This window comes from Pinus tabuliformis, chromosome 2_2 (assembly GCF_031772625.1).
Source record: "Pinus tabuliformis cultivar Carrire ecotype Pingquan chromosome 2_2, CPIR1, whole genome shotgun sequence".
NCBI classification, from domain to species: Eukaryota; Viridiplantae; Streptophyta; class Pinopsida; order Pinales; family Pinaceae; genus Pinus; species Pinus tabuliformis.
Genome location: NC_142300.1, coordinates 1180821388 through 1180839340, shown reverse-complemented (window position 1 = coordinate 1180839340; position 17953 = coordinate 1180821388).

Genomic DNA, 17953 nt, shown 5'->3' with positions numbered 1-17953 from the left:
AGGACATGCTTGATTTACATGATCCAGTTACAGTAAACGCACTGCGGAACTGTGGCTTGTTGAAGTTTTTCCGTATTTCTAGCATGAGACAACAAATCAACTTGTTGCAGTATTTGCTCGATGCTTGGGATCCTACCAACCAGGTGTTCTAGATTAGGGGAAAATCCATCCCCTTGACTATAGTGGACATCTATTTCTTGACTGGCTTGTCGAGGCGGGGTTCCCCCATCTCTTTATCAAGTTCGGCCCGAGGAGGTGAATCTGTGAGAGATTATGTTCGCCGGTATTGCAGAGAGGGATCTCAGATGAGTAAAGACGGAAAGATCATCATCTGTGATGTCACTGACAGGTCCCTTAGGACTATTCTATTCACTTTTGGTAGGATGGCTGGTGGTGCAGCTCTTCATGTAGCCAACCGATCTTATATGCAGTATGCCTTGGAATGTCTCCAACCGAAGGTGTTCAACTGGTGCGACGCAGTACTTCTTGTGATGAAAGAACAATTGACCAAGGTGAAGAGTGGGAGGTTGAAGAACTTTTGGTATGGTTCTATTTTGACTGCCTTTTCCTTGGAAAAGATACCACTGATGCAGCCGCAGTATATTGCACTTGATTTACCTTCACCGACTGAACCACGTATGCAGAGATGGGTTGACCATATGTCTAGGCATGCTGGTAAGTCTCAAATTTCATTTTCTGATACCTTCTTTGGGTGGTTTGACCGTCAGGAGATGGTTTATTCCGAGTACCCATATGCTGGTATGGACTTCCAGGGTGACCCAGATTTAGTACTGCCGGCTGGCGAACAGTGGGGTGCCATTGGTAAATTCTTTGACCATATTCCTGTTTATCGTTTTCTTTTTATAATGTCCTTGTGCTTTATTCTGTCAAGACTTAATCAAACTCATGTGTTCATGCAGATGTTGGTCCCGTTCGGCCAGTAGTACACCTGAGAGTGCCAGCTGCCGCTCCAGCAGGAGAGGCTATTGGAAGGGCTATCCTCCGCGACCTCGATGTGGCCGAGACTCTCACAGCATTACAGGAACAGGTTGAGGGCCTCACTCTTGGTATTCCAGATTTGAGGAGTGATGAGCTACCCTTGAGGTTGCAGCGGCATACTACTGGTGTGCCAAGACGATGGACTTGGCTCTTACGCATGATCGCACAGGCTGTGACTTGCTATCATGAGAATCATTAGACTAGGGTGACCCCTAGCGTTTTGCGTTTTTGGTCATTTGACCAATTTTGTCTTGGTTACAGAACATTATGTGTAAACCATAAACAGTTATATATATATTTTTTATTTTCGAAGCTTTATTTTGGTTAAGTTACATGATACAAATGCAAATATTGATGGTATGCTTCCTTTTATAAATGCTGCAAATGTCTATCTAACACATAATTTTCCAATGAGTCAGTTAATGTGTTTAAGGTTCTGGAAATATGCTGATATTGAATAAAATAAAATTGTCTTTCCAAAATCTTAACCCTTAGGAACATGCGATAAATAGTTGGATTTCGGACAGAGTAGATACCAGTGAGTTGTAGTATGACGAGTTGTGAGTCTAGCCTGACAATCATTCGGCGTATACCATGTGTGATGGCATCAGAGAGAAGCTCTATCAACGCGCTATATTCATTGATGTTATTCATTGATCGAACAATAAATACCCCTCTGAAACTTACTAACTCGCCGCTTGGATAAAAAATGGCCCAGGTCGTGGAAGATAGGTTCCGCGAACTATGACTCGCTCCTTCGGCATACCCAACACATGAATCCAATAGGTTTGACATCTACAATAAATGTAAAAAGTGGATTACTTGACCAAAACAAACACTTTTAGCGAAAACAAAAACATAACAAAAGCATATAGGTTACTATACTAAATCACGCATAGTAACGCTTGAGGTACAACCCATTACGAGGTTGTGCCAGTGTAATTCCATCATAATCCATTAACTCGTAGGCTCCTTTTGCTAATACTCGCTTAACAATATAGGGGTCCCATCAATAAAGACTTGAATTTACCTGCTCCCAGTTTATCGGATTCTTGGTCATAAAGCAAGACCAAGTCACCTTCTGAGAAGACACGGGGTTTGACATTCTTGTCAAACTACGCTTTGACTCATTTATTATGGGCTTCGTTAGCCAAAGCGGCATCACGTCGGGTCTCATCCAATTGGATTAGTTCCACGAAATGAGCCTCCTCTTCTGAAGTTCCGGGGAGAAGGTCAATTGCGAGTTTGAGGGACGAGATTTCACACTGGATTGGTAACACTGCTTCCAGGCCATATACCAGTTGGAAAGGTGTAAACCCGGTCGCATTCCTTACCGATGTTCGGTAAGCCCACAAGGCTGAGTACAGGATTAGGTGCCAGCTACTTTTGTGAACCCCAATCATCCTTTTCATCATGCGCTTCAGGACCTTGTTGATTGCTTCAACTTGTCTGTTGGCTTGCGGGTAATATGGAGTAGAGCTGTCGTGAGACAACCCTAGTTTGGCAGCTAATTCGACCATCATGTGATTGCGAAAATGTGATCCATGATCTGTGACTATAGCTTGTGGGACGTTGAATCTGGTGACTAAATGATTGAAAAAGAAGAGGGCAGTTGTTTCACCAGTATTATCTAATGTAGGCATTGCCTCGGCCCATTTGGTAAAATAGTCAACTGCGATAAATAATATACCCATGCCCCCCGGTCGAGGTGGGGTTGCATGTCATGAAATCGATGCCCCATTTGGCGAATGGCCTGACATCAACTATTGGCTGCAGAGGTGTAGGTGTTCTTCTTGTTTTGCTATCGAAAATTTGACAAGCATGGCAGCTTCTGACTGCGTTTATGCAATCTTTGAACATTGTTGGCCAGAAGTATCCTGCTCATAGAATTTTTTGTGTTGTAGCATAACCGTATTGATTCCCCCCACACACGCCTGAATGGCAATCATTCAGGATGTTTTCGGCCTCCTCATGGGTGAGGCACCGTCTCAGAACCGTATCGATACCACGACAGTAAAGTGTATCACCGACGATCATGTAGTCTTTTTCTTGGTATCGAATACGTTTTTGTTCGGAGCGAGAGGTATTTGGCCTACATTTTTGGGTTTGGAGATAAATGATTATATCCCCATACCATAGATTGCTTGAAGATATCAGAAACAAATTTTCATCCATGATTGCTTCTTTGGATGTTTCATCGTTGGACGATGATGGGAGATCGCATAATAATTCCGTGAAAAGCAAAGCTTTCTTTGACTTGGATTTTACAAATTCCAGATCAAACTCTTGTAGAATTGCTATCCATTTTGAATATTTGCCCCCCAGCAACTGTTCCGACAATATATAAGTCATGGGGTTGAAATCTGACAGAATGGTAGTTTTTCGAAAGAGGACATAGTGTCGAAATCTCTGTATCGCTTGAACAGCTGCGAGCGCTAGCTTTTCAACATAAGAATATCTGCTTTCTGTATCATTTAAGTTCTTACTTAAATAATATATAGGATGTTCAATTCCGTTGTCTTCTTTAACTAAAACCATTGCGATGGTTGTATCTGCTGCAGCCAGATACAGGTTAAAGTCTTTTTTATAATCAGGAGCATACATTAATGATGCTTTCATTAGGGATTCTTTTAAATCATCAAAGGAAGCTTGCGTAACCTGATCCCAGACAAAGGGTACTTCTTTTTTCAAAAGACGCGTATAACATTTAGCAAGTTTGGTGTAATTTGTAATGAATCTCCTCAGAAATTTTGCTTTCCCTTGGATTCGGCACTAGAAAAATTACAAATTTAGACCAAATACAATAGTAACAGGATAATCGACTATCTACAGCAATCAAACTCTTTCCTATGCTTGAAAACGACACTTGCGACGCTTTCAAATCAAAGGATGACAGTACGATTACGTTACTTTTGCAAAGGAGAACTGAAAATGACTCAACAAACACACAAAAACATTTAAAGTTCTTTTGTACAAAGGAGGCAGAATAACAACAAGAAAAGGGGTTTCAAATAGAGATATACTGTTCATAGGCAGCGAAATTCATGAATAGAACTGGAAAGAATGAATCACAGAAACCAAAACTGACCAATGCCTAGTCTGATCAGCGCACCTGTAACACAGGGAATTTGAAATGCAACACACCCACTACACTCGGGAATTGCGCTGAATTTCAGATTCACAGAACAGTACCTGCGCCAGGCCAGAGATGAGACTTTGCTTGGGTTCCGGGTCACAATTTGCAGTTCAGTTCATGGGTTTTGGCCGAGAAAATGGTAATCAGTAATGCAACAATCAGGGGTAGATCTAAGGAGGATCTAAGAGCTATCACAAAGGGCAATCATAGAGTTTGTAATCAGTTGTTTAATTTATAAACAAATCCTGGAGATTGACTGAAGCAGCATTTATCTACTTTGCATTTGCATAGCGAATGCAGTTTGAAAGCTACCTGGCTTGACTTCAGGCTCTGTCTGTAAGTTTATAAAATAGACAACAAGGAAGATAAACAAACAAACTAATTCGTCCCCAGCAGAGTCGCCATTTTGTTAGAGGGAAAAGTGTCTACACAGAACTGCTTATCCCACTAAGGTGTGATAGCTACCTTAGAAACAAACAAAGTAAAGCTACTTTCGTTTTTCCTTTATGAAGTATAGATGAGAGAAGAACAAAGAAGACCAACCTCTGTGTTGCGCTAATCTTCTGGTTCGATTCCTCTCTCTCTTGATAGTCTTTCTCTACTTGTTCCCTTGCATGCCCAGCTTCACAGAGTACCTGTAAGATCACAGTAGCATAACACTATACAAGAACATGGATCTATAATCATAAACAATATAGGATCAGATGTAAATTGACCATACAAGTTCATGAAACATAAATGACACAAGAGTATGGAGGAAAACTTGAATAGCTTTTATTGATAAACAAGAAAGAGCCAAGGGAGTTACAACCATTTGTTCTGACCCAGCATCATCCTCTAAGCAGGGAAGCCCCTCTTCACCTCATACAAAGCTTAGATCACCCACAATCTGATGTTGTCTCAAGAAACCAACAACAATTCCCTACAATATGCAAAATTCCAGCCTCTGGATCTCTGGGATGAGGGACCCATATATATATATATATATATATATATATATATATATATATCTGTAAGGGAGATGAGTCAGCTTGTGATTTGATTAGTGTCTTCCATCTGATAGTTCTTGCTTCCACTTTGAGATTGATGATCTCTTACTCATCCTTGGTCGAATTCAGAGAGGCAAGTGTCACAGGAGAAGTTTCTGGAAGTTTCCATGCCTCTCCACCTCACGGAATGACACTGCCATTTGTCACTTCTCGCCCATCACACCCCATAGAAGGGCTTTTTGAAATGCAACGCACCCACATAGTGTGTTTAGGTGAGATGCAACGCACTTTGCCTATGGAGCAGCTGAAATGATCCTGTTTTGACTAGTTCTGAGCAGTTTTTCATGGAGAAATTCTAGGAGAAGCTGTAATCAGTTGACCTTGTTCCTTTAGGGGTTAGAACAACACTTTTAGGGACTTAGTAGCCCTTGGTTTATGGACATTTCATGCTTGGAGTTGTAGTGCCCAAAAATGTCTATAACAGGGAGGGGGTTGTTTGAATTCTCAAAAAGAGATAGTATTTCCAGTGAACTGGGGTACTATCCAAACTAATTTTATTTAAAGGATCCAACTATGCTGCTTGAAAGAGTGAGGAAGGCGATATCTGTTTCCAACAAAACTAGTGTCTATTCAATCTGCTAGTCCCACTAGGATTGGAAGCTATCCTAGAAACAAACAATCAAAGAAATTTGCGATTTCCTTTATGTATGATAGATAAGAGAAAAGCAAAGAGACCAACCTGGATCTTCTACTTGATTCCTTGTTTGATTCCTCTCCCCCTTTATAGAGCTTGCAACCCCTCTCCTACTTGTCCCGCTTAGAGAATACCTATAGAAACAAAGTAACAAAACACCATCAAAGTATCTTGATCTATTATATCATAAAAAATGCAGAATCAGAAATACATTGAACATATAATGGCATTCACAAATGACAAGATTTACAAATACACGATTGTATGGAGGAAAACTCAAAGAACTTTATTAAAATAGAAGGGAGAATTACAACCCAGCTATCTAATCCAACATCATCCTCCCAACATCAAAGCCCTCTTCACCTCATGAAAAGTAAGATCACCCAACAATACAATTTTCCTTCTCAAAGACAAACTAACAACACTTCCTTACAAATTACGAAATTCCAGCCTCTAGATCTCTCATATGAGGGATCCATATATAGATGTCTGCAAGAGTGTGTGTTATAGACATTTTTGGGCACTGCAACCCCAAGCATAAAATGTCCATAAACCAAGGGCTCCTAAGTCCCTAAAAATATTGTTCTAACCCCTAAAGGAATAAGGTCAACTGATTACAGCTTCTCCCAGAAGTTCTCCATGAAAAACTACTCAGAACTGGTCCAAACATGATTATTTCACCTACTCCATAGGCAAAGTGCATTTCATCTCACCTAATTACGCTCTGTGCATGCGTTGCATTTCAAAAAGCCCTTCTATGGGGTGCGATGGGTGAGAAGTGACAAATGGCAGTGTCAATCCGCGAGGTGGAGAGGCATGGAATCTTCCTGAAACTTCTCCTGTGACACTTGCCTCTCTGAATTCGACCAAGGATGAGTAAGAGATCATCAATCTCCAAGTGGAAGCAAGAACTATCAGAGGGAAGACACTAATCAAATCACAGGCTGACTCATCTCCCTTACAGATATCTATATATGGATCCCTCATCCCAGAGATTCAAAGGCTCGAATTTTGCATCTTGTAAGGAATTGTTGTTGGTTTCTTGAGACAACATCATAGTGTTTTGTGATCTAAGCTTTATATGATGTGAAGAAGGGCTTACTTGCTGAGAGGATGATGCTGGGTCAGAGCAATTGGTTGTAACTCCCTTGGCTCTTTCTTGATTATCAATAAAAGCTATTCAAGTTTTCCTACATATTTTTGTGTCATTTATGTTTTATGCATTTGTATGGTCAATTTACATCTGATCCTAGATTTTTTATGATTATAGATCCATGTTCTTGTATAGTGTGATGCTACTCTGATTCTACAGGTACTCTGTGAAGCTGGGCGTACAAAGAAGCAAGTAGAAAAGGACTATAAGAAGAGAGAGGAATCGAACTAGGAGATAAGTGCAAGACATAGGTTGGTCTCCTTTGTTCTTCTCTCATCTATATTTCATAAAGGAAAAATGAAAGTAGCTTTACTTTGGTTGTTTCTAAGGTAGCTACCACACCTTAGTGGGATAAGCAGTTCTTTCCCTGTAACAAAATGGCGACTCCGCTGGGGAGCGACTAGGTTGTTTGTTTATCTTCCTTGTTGTTTATTTTATAAAATTACAGACGGAGCCTGAAGTCGAGCCAGGTAGCTTTCGAACTGCATTTTCTATGCAAATGAAAAAGTAGATAATTTTGCTTCAGTCAATCTCCGGGTTTTGTTTATAAATTAAAAAACTAATTTACAAACTCTCTGATTGCCCCTTGTGGTAGCTCTAGTAACCTCCTTAGATCTACCCCTAATTGTTGATTTACTGATTACCATTTTCTCGGCCAAAACCCCTGAACTGAACTGCAAACTGTGACCCGGAACCCTAGAAAAGTCTCGTCTTTGGCCCAGCGTAGGCTTTGTTCTGTGAATCTAAAATTCAGCGCACTTCCCGAGTGTAGTAGGTGCACTGCATTTCAAGTTCACTGTGTTACAGGTGCGCTGATCAGACTAGGCATTGTTCTTCAGTTTTGGTTTCTGTGTTCATTATTTTCAGTTCTATTCATGAATTTTGCTACCTGTAGTCAGTATATCTCTGTTTGAAACCCCTTTTCCTTGTTGTTATTCTACCTCCATTGTGCAAAGAACTGTAAATGTTTTTGTGTATTTGTTGAGTCATTTTCAGTTCTCCTTTGCAAAAAAGTAACGTAGTTGTATTGTCGTTTCTCGATTTGAAAGTGTCGTAAGTGTCGTTTTCAGTCGTAGAAGAGATTCTGGTTGCTCTTGATAGTCGATTACCCTGTTACTATTCTATTTGATCTGAATTTGTAGTTTTTCTAGTGTTAAAAGCAAGTATTCATTTCCAAATCGTAAATTGTTGTGATTGCTTTCATTTTTTATTTTGAAAAGAAACTTGTTAGTAATTGTCGCTTGAAAAGTAATCTAGATTTGCGCATTAGCTTTCTTTTTATAATTCACATACTAAGAAAGCCGAAAACAAATACATGCATGTGCATTTTCATTTAGACTGTTTGATTGGTTTGATTTAGGACAATGCATAAAGTGTGTGCTCTTTGCTCTTTGTGAAAGAATATTGTCTCTCTTTCCTTAGTAGCTAGGATTTTCATTGCACAAAGAAGATAAAAGACTCTTTATCATCTTAGATTTCATTTTAGGAATTGTACATCTACATCATGCGGTGAACCTGAAAGGAAAATTTCTTAAGCAAGATCAACTATAAAATAAATTTAATGAATCTAACAACGCTTTGGAACCTAACGCACAACACCTAGAAGTCTAGACTAGAGACGTATTCCAGCGTCGTAAAGCCTGGTAACTGTTGTTCTCACTGATGGTTGGGTGATTCCTCCACTTTGAGACGATAAGTTCTGGTACGGACTTGTACTCCCACGTACCGTCGAGTATATTTTGGAAGACCACAATAGGCTTAATCCTTTATCCATAGGAAGCCGTGTCTGCCACCCTATCGATCGCAATGCACTGAACACAACATTCAGGAAGATTGACTGCCGTACCGTAAAAAGTATTCTGCAGTTTTGCGATTGGTTTGGTAATCTCTCTACCTAGATTTCCAGAGCAGTCCCTTTCGTTCCTTTCAGACTCCTTGACGGAAAAGGTCCATCTGAGCACTTGTCACTTCAGGCTCATTAAAAATCGAAGGCGACTAGAGTCATCATTTATTTTTTCTCGACTCTTTAAAATTGAAAAAACAAGTTGTGTCAAAGCATCTAAAATTTATTTTAAATGGAATAATCATCACCCTTTCCTACATTGATCTTAGGTTGAGAAAATGGAATCCACCAACCAAGTAATTCCCCTTGGAGGAAATCCTAGTCCCTTCTCCTCTTCGGGAGATGTTGGTGCACCCCATATGGCCACATTATCGCTTCCAAGATTGACAATCGGCTTGCCCGTATGGCTCATCTCAACCTCTGTCATTCAGAACACCGCAATTCCTGAACAATCGAGTCAGCAACTAGACGAATCCAGAGTTACCCCCCAACCCTCTACTTCCTCCAATTCTTCCTCTCCTCCTTCCTCTTCGCTTGATGGGGCTGGTAAAGCCAAAAATCAAGTATCTGAGAAGAATAAGGAAAAGAAGAAGAAAGAGAAGAAGAAGAAGGAGCCAAAAGTGAAAGGGGGCAACCAAGCATCGTCTAGCGAAAATCCACACACTGCACTGACCAGGACTAAATCGCCATGTGTCATTTGCAAAGGAGACCACTATCATAGAGATTGTTCCTGCATCCCTCTGATCTTAAGGGACTGGTCTCCTCGTTTGCACAACCCGGTGTCGTCAACCTCTGATGATCATGTTGAAAACACACCGTCGACTAGTGAAAGTGAAGCCCCAAGACAAAAAGGAAAATATAGATTTCCTTGTAAACTATGCGAAGGCAATCATGCCATCCACCGTTGTCCCTTCTTAGATAAGGCTAAAAGAGTTTTGGACGATCGTCCGGTTTCACCGTTACGACTTCCTCCTGGATATAAAAAAATCTTACCGAGTCCGTCACTAGTTGAAAATCTGGCTGTCCTGCCTAGGTGGTCGGCCGAAGCATCTATCATTGAAGACGAACCATCTGAACCCATACCAGACAAAAGTCAAAAGGTCGAGGCGGCAGTTGACCCGGTCTTGCCTTCAGAGGTTCCATATTTAGATGATACAGTCACCGAAGAGAACAAGGATGACACCGTCCAAATTCTTTTCGTAAGCACAGACTCCGATGAACATGGGGAAATTTACCCATTCCTTTACCACAAGAAGGAAGTTCGTCAGAGTCGTACCCGGCCGTCTATTTGGTCCCACCTCCAAGCAACCTAGTTGTCTCCTTTCACTGGAATCAACTAGGCAGACCCCGTTTACTGGCTAGTGTACCATTCCGAATCATTGCTCAAATATATAGAATGGTTATGGTTGGTACCATCATAGATGAAGGGGCTTCTATGAGTATCATTTCCTCGACTGCTTGGAAAGAGCTTGGTTCGCCATCGCTTTCGCCTGAGATGAGAAATCTAACAGGCTTTGACAAAGGAACTTGTCGACCGTTAGGGATCGTTCCCAATGTGCCCATAACATTGAGAGGGAAAAATGTTCATATGAACGTAATGGTAGTCCAAGGACCCCTGGATTATAATCTACTCCTTGGACGAGACTATATTTATTGCATGGGAGCCATTGTCTCATCACTCTTTAGAGTAATGTGTTTTCCGCATGAAGGAAGAGTGGTCAAGCTCATAGACCAGCTTTCATTTCCCGGATCACGCATGGAAAATAGTCATATACCATCCCTAAATGGTCTTTTCACACAAGGAATGTCTCATCAATCTCCAGTCTGTCCACTTGATGAGCGCGAGTGATTCGGGGGACATGACTGAAACCCAGGGGGCATGCACCCTGGTCTGCTTCGGCAGGAAAACTTCGGGTATAGGGTAGGTTTCCGCGAGAGATATATGACTAGTCTGTACTCCCGTCCATGATTGGAAAAGGGGGTTAGACTGGAATAAGATTCCCTCGTCAAAGTTATGTGAGTGGATTGTCTCACCTTTGTCTATTTCGGTAGACATCGCCGAAGAAGTGTTTTGTTTGCGGTGTGAATAGAACAATCTTTGGTAACCTGAAAGAGGTAGACCTTTCCTGATAAAACAAATGTTTTTTCGGTAGAATGAAAGGTGACCTTGAAGCTTTATTTTATACCTGGGGGCATGCAAACCTTTTGGCGTGCAAGCGAAGAGCGACCATTTTTTTTTTTTTAATTTGTAGGTCCTCTAACCCTTTAAACTCGTAGGATTGGTCGTTTCCTAACTTGCATAAAGAAAAGATGTGGGGCGAAACTCAAAAAATTGTCGTTTTCATATATGAGACATTCTTATTTTACGATTGGATTTATGCTCATTAAAAAATGAACTATTTCCCGGTAAATAACCATCGTGAATGTAGTACTTCAGCCTTTAAAGCATTGGTCGTGTTCTCATCATCACCTCCACTCTATATTGGCCGATCATTCACCTCCATTTGATTGTTTACCTCCAATCAAAGGGATGATGGCTCTACCAGAATCATCAGTCTACACTTAGATGATTGTCTGTCCTATGTACATGAAAATGAATTTGTTAGGGTCCCACCCTAACCCCCTTATTTATGTCATGGGATCATGTCATAGTCAAGAGTCAATAAAGCCCATATTAATATTTGTAAGTGGTTAACTCGCAATTAATGACGAGACCACAGTTAGTTGCAAATGGGCCGTAGTATTAGATAGATGGTATTAATAAAACCCACGGTATTGGCCCGTGGTATTTCATGTATGAGTCATATATAAAGGATAGAGACTCCCTGCGAGGAACATCGTGTCTTATTTTGTAATCGAGCTCTGCTCTATTGGAGGTTGCCCCCTCAAAGAGGCATGTGAACATTGCTCTTTGAATAATAAAATCATCGCTATTTTGTGTTCTGGGTATCTTTTCTTTGCATATTTTGTCATCTGGGTATTATTTTGCAGGTTAAGAGCATAACAAGTGATATCAGAGCACTTTCCAGGACTCGGTGGGATCTCCAATTTTTAGCAATTTTTTTTTGGCTAGAGACGTGTTCTAGCGTCTTTAAACCACGGGATCTGTCGTTAAGCGCATAAACCTGCGGATTTGGGGAGGCATGCACGTAGGAAATACAAGAGGTGGTCACGTCTGTTGGACTCCCTTGTAACCCCTGTGGGTACCCCTTCGAGTAGTAGCGCATTAGACAGAACCGCGCACGGACTGTCTTCCACGTACCCTCTAGGTATATAGGAAGCCCCCTAGGCTCCCTTGAAACCTCGCCATAGATAAACCTTCGGCCATCTTGTGGCTACAGTACACTGATAACAGCACTCGGAGAGATTACTCGCCCGTACGATAGGGTAGTCGGGTTGTACGGCTAAGGATACGGTCGATCCTCCTTAGTTAGAGTCCTGAAACATTGGGCCGAGTACTACTGTTAGACAATTATGTATATTGCGATCTGTAGCACCTGACACTCCTCTAGACCATAGTTCCTTTTTCTATTGGGGATCACACATCAGATCCGCGTGTGGAAAGACGTGCTGCAGCAGCAGACATCAGATCCGTAGCAGGAGTTGTTCCACCATTCAGATATCTCAGATCCACCAGATCGGAGTTTGAGATCTTCTGAGGCGCTTATTGGTGATCTAGCCCATCGGCATCAGGACGACGAGCTGAGCAAGGTGGTACCATTCAATTTATTAGAAAAAAAAAAAAATTGGTGGTCCCAATTGTTCATCAAGTTGGTGTATGGTAGAAACTAGAGCTCAAGCAATGGCCAATGAAAGGCTAGACAAAATTGAAGAAGATCTGAACAACCTCAACCGTCTGATTGGCGGACTAAGTATCCAGGTACAGAAAGTACTCGAGAAGGGCAAGGAGCCAGCCCAAGTGGAGGAGTCCAATGGCCATGAATACCATGAGGGTGAGTCTAGCCATTCTCCTCATGTCTGGCACACCCATCCACCACCCAGTCAGCGACCTCCCAAGTTGGATATGCATAAATTTGACGGTTCTCACATGTCCGCATGGCTAGCACAAATGGAGCAGTATTTCAAATTCAATCATATCCTAGATGAGGGGACTAAGCTTATGGTAGGAACCATGTATTTGGACAATGAACGATGGCAATGGGGGGAATGACATCAACGTTGCAATGGACCTTTTCAGAATTGGGCCCAATTTACCAAAACTCTTCGAGATCGCTTTGAACAGGAAGACTCTTTTTTGGGGCGTCTCACTAAGCTCCGACAGACGGGTACAGTGGATGAATATATTACCACTTTTGAAGCCTTAGCCTTCCGCGCTAAGGGTCTCACAGATGAGTTCTACACGGAATGTTTTATCAGCGGTCTTAAAGAAGCCATCAAAGCTCAAGTTCTACTCCACCACCCTCCCATGTGGACGGAGGCTTGCCAGGTAGCTCGTAAGGTGGAACGTGCAATAGCAGCCCAATACAGCCACCTGAATTTCCCCGCTAAAGGTCGTTCCCCACAAGCTCACAACACGACTCAGACACTTAAGATCCAAAAGGTGTCACCTACGGAAATGGCCGAAAAAAGGAAGCAAGGACTATGTTACTACTGTGATGAAAAATATTCCCCGGGTCATAAATTCAAGGAACCCAAGTTTTTTCAAATAGATGCCACTGACTACAGCTCCACTGAGGAAGATCCACCACTTGAGGAACCGGAGGCGATCGAAGAAGACAACCAAAAGGAGATTGTATCTGATGAACCAATGATTTTTCTAAATGCGTTGGCAGGAATTTCTTCCCCTCAAACTCTCAAAATCAGGGGTTTTCTTAAACATCGCCCAGTAGTAGTCTTGATTGATAGTGGAAGTACCCATAATTTCATCCATCAAAAAATCGCCGAAGCAGCACATTATTTTGTACGGGCAGTTTCTAACTTCCAAGTCCAAATTGCAGATGGGGGCACAATGAAATATGAAGGCCGCTGTGAAAATGTCAAACTTCAAATCGGGGATTATTAGTTGAAAACCCACATGTTTTCCATAAACATGGGGGGTTGCGACATTGTCCTAGGCGTTGAATGGCTCCGCGCTCTTGGACCAATCACAATGGATTTCCAGGAGTTATATATGAGTTTTAAGTAGAAAAACTCCACACATACCCTCCGTGGACTCCAGGCGGGAGCCCCCTCTATCATCAGCTCGCATAGGATGGAAAAATTGTTAAAAAAGGGCCATCATGGAGTGGTAGCTCAATTTAATGCCATCCAGGTCATCGAAACCATGTCTTTGCCAATTCATCCTGAGATGCAGCAGATTTTAAATAACCATCGGACGGTCTTTGACAAGCCTCATGAGCTTCCACCCTCGCGAGGGGAACATGATCATAGCATCACCTTGGTTCCAGGGGCCCAACCCCCAAATGTGCGGCCATACAGATATCCATTCACCCAAAAGAATGAAATAGAAAAAATCATCAAGGAATTGTTGGAAACAGGTGTCATTCGTCCCAGCATTAGTCCTTATTCATCCCCAATGGTCATGGTCCTCAAGAAACATGGGGAGTGGCGGATGTGTCCCGACTTCAGGGCCCTCAACAAGTTGACAGTCAAAGATAAATTTCCCATTCCGGTGGTTGACGATTTGCTGGACGAACTCAATGGGGCTCAATTCTTCACTAAGTTGGATCTTCGCTCCGGCTACCACCAAATTCGCATGAAGGAAGTCGACATTCCCAAGACGGCTTTCAGAACTCATGAAAGCCATTATGAGTTCCTGGTCATGCCATTTGGTCTCTGTAATGCCCCTTCTACTTTTTAGAGTCTTATGAATCACATCCTCAAACCATATCTCAAAAAATTTGTCCTTGTCTTCTTCGATGACATTCTCATCTATAGTGGCACTTGGGCGGCACATCTTCAGCATGTAGATCTACTCTTGCAACTGCTCGGAAAGCATAAATTATTTTTCAAGATGTCTAAGTGTTCGTTTGGCATGGAAGAAGTTGAGTATTTGGGCCACATTGTGGGGCGTGAAGGTGTTAAGGTGGACCCCAAAATGATCCAGGCAATGCAAGAATGGCCTCAACCTAAGACCTTGAAGAGCTTGAGAGGATTTTTGGGTCTCACAGGCTATTATCGTAAATTTTTCCACAACTATGGCCGCAAAGCGAAGCCCCTCACTCAACTCCTAAAGAAAAATTCCTTCTTCTGGAACGAGGAAGCACAACAGGCATTTACCGCTCTAAAAAACGCCATGTGTTCCACTCCAGTCTTAGCACTACCTGACTTCACCAAATCCTTTGTCATTGAATGTGATGCTTCGGGTACAGGTATTGGGGTGGTCTTAATGCAGGAAGGGCAACCATTGGCCTTCACAAGCCAACAACTCAGTGGGAGGAATCTGGGCCAATCTACCTACGAGAAGGAAATGATGGCCATCTTACATGCAGTCGAGACCTGGCGACCTTACTTATTGGGGTGACGTTTCCAAATCCGCACAGATCATCACAGTCTTAAATATTTTTTGGAGCAACGCCTATCCTCCCCACAACAAAATAAATGGTTAGCTAAAATGCTGGGATATGATTATGAGATCATTGACAAGAAAGGGAAAGACAACAGTGTAGCAGATGCATTATCGCGCCAATTTGAGGAGGAAAGTACTCTGCTCGCAATTTCCCTTCCCATTCCAGACTGGATTGAAGAGGCTCGCAGGGAATGGTTTTCACACCCAGGGCTCTCCCAACTCATTTCTCAATTGCAGGTAGATCCTAATTCCAGCAAGGGCTACTCGTGGCAGAATGATATTCTTCGCTACAAGGACAGAGTCGTAATATCACCAACATCCACCCTCAAAAGTCACATTTTGGCAGAATTGCACTCATCTCCCATTGCAGGACATTCGGGCTTTCAGAAGACGTATGCTCACACCAGAAGATCATTCTTTTGGACAGGCATGAAAAAGGACATCCTTACTTTCGTAGCAGAATGTGATGTCTGTCAACGCCACAAAGGGGAAACTGTCAACACACCAGGCACATTACAACCATTGCCCATTCCGGCATCAATTTGGACGGAGGTTTCTATGGATTTCATAACAGGTCTTCCATAGTCAGGGAACAAGTCAGTAATCATGGTGGTTGTGGACCGACTATCGAAATATGCTCATTTCTGCGCCCTACCCCACCCGTTTACACCAACTTTGGTTGCTCAATATTTCATGGATCAGATCTTCAAATTACATGGCATGCCCACTTCTATAGTGTCCGACTGCGACCCGATCTTCACCAGCAATTTTTGGCAGGAACTCTTTAGAATACAAGGCACTCAACTCAAACTCAATACTTCATATCATCTGCAAACAGATGGTCAAACCGAAGCGGTCAACAAATGTCTATAAACTTACCTTAGGTGTTTCACTTCAGAAAAGCAACACCTTTGGGCACAGTGGTTACCTCTGGCTGAATGGTGGTATAACACCAACTATCATGCCACCACCAAAATGACTCCCTATGAAGCAGTCTATGGTCAACTTCCGCCTTCCCCTACTTCTTATCTCAAGGGGTGCTCCAAAGTACAAGCAGTGGATCAACTCCTACAACACCGCACAACCATGCTCGCCCATCTTCGCGAGAATCTTCATCAAGCTCACAACCGCATGAAGCAACAGGCCAACCAACATCGCTCAGAGTGCCAATTTCAAGAAGGGGATAGGTCTTTTTGAGGCTGCAACCATATAAGAAAACATCACTCAAACAAAAGGGTTGTCAAAAGCTCTCTCCAAAACTCTACATACCATACCAAGTACTTCAGCGCATTGGAGAAGTGGCTTACAAGTTGGCTTTGCCACCTACGGCAAAAATCCATCCAGTTTTCCATGTATCGTGCCTCAAGAAAGTGATTGGGAACAATTGTTGAGTTCAAGCCAGTCTACCTGAATTGGACGAAGAAGGGTCAATCTGGCTTCAACCCGAATAGGTTCTAGACACACGAGACAAGCACCTGCGCAGCCACATAATTAAGGAAGTCCTCGTCAAATGGAAAGACACCTCTCCGGAAGATACAATTTGGGAACCAGCCACTATTCTTCAACAGTTTCCGCAGCTTCAGCCTTGAGGACAAGGCTAGTCTTAAGGGGGAGGGCATGTTAGGGTCCCACCCTAACCCCCTTATTTATGTCATGGGATCACGTCATAGTCAAGAGTCAATAAAGCCCATATTAATATTTGTAAGTGGTTAACCCGCAATTAATGACGGGACCACAGTTAGTTGCAAATCGGCCGTAGTATTAGATAGATGGTATTAATAAAACCCACGGTATTGGCCCGTGGTATTGCATGTATGAGTCATATATAAAGGATAGAGACTCCCTGCTAGGAGCATTGTGTCTTATTTTGTAATCGAGCTCTGCTCTATTGGAGGTTTCCCCCTCGAAGAGGCATGTGAACATTGCTCTTTGAATAATAAAATCATTGCTATTCTATGTTCTGGGTATCTTTTCTTCGCATATTCTGTGATCTGGGTATTATTTTGCAGGTTAAGAGCATAACAGAATTTATAAAGTTGAGCATGGGAATGCCCGCCTCAGCTAGATCATGAAAAAATTATGAAGATAATGTATTGTATTGTATCTGATTACAGGTCTCCTCCTAGCTTGAAAGAACTTCGGATCCTCATAATAAAGCATTTCACCCGACATCAAAAAAGATTAACGACCTCATGCTTTAGGGGCAACTGTTATAGAAATTTTTGGGCACTGCAACCCCAAGCATAAAATGTCCATATACCAAGGGCTCCTAAGTCCCTAAAAGTGTTGTTCTAACCCCTAAAGGAACAAGGTCAACTGATTACTGCTTCTCCCAGAAGTTTTCCATGAAAAAATGCTCAGAACTGGTCAAAACAGGATCATTTCACCTGCTCCATAGGCAAAGTGCGTTGCATTACACCTAAGTACTCTCTGTGGGTGCGTTTCATTTGAAAACGCCCTTCTATGGGGTGTGATGGGCGAGAAGTGACAAATGGAAGTGTCAATCTGCGAGGTGGAGAGGCATGGAATCCCAGAAACTTCTCCTGTGACACTTGCCTCTTTGAATTCGACCAAGGATGAGTAAGAGATCATCAATCTCCAAGTGGAAGC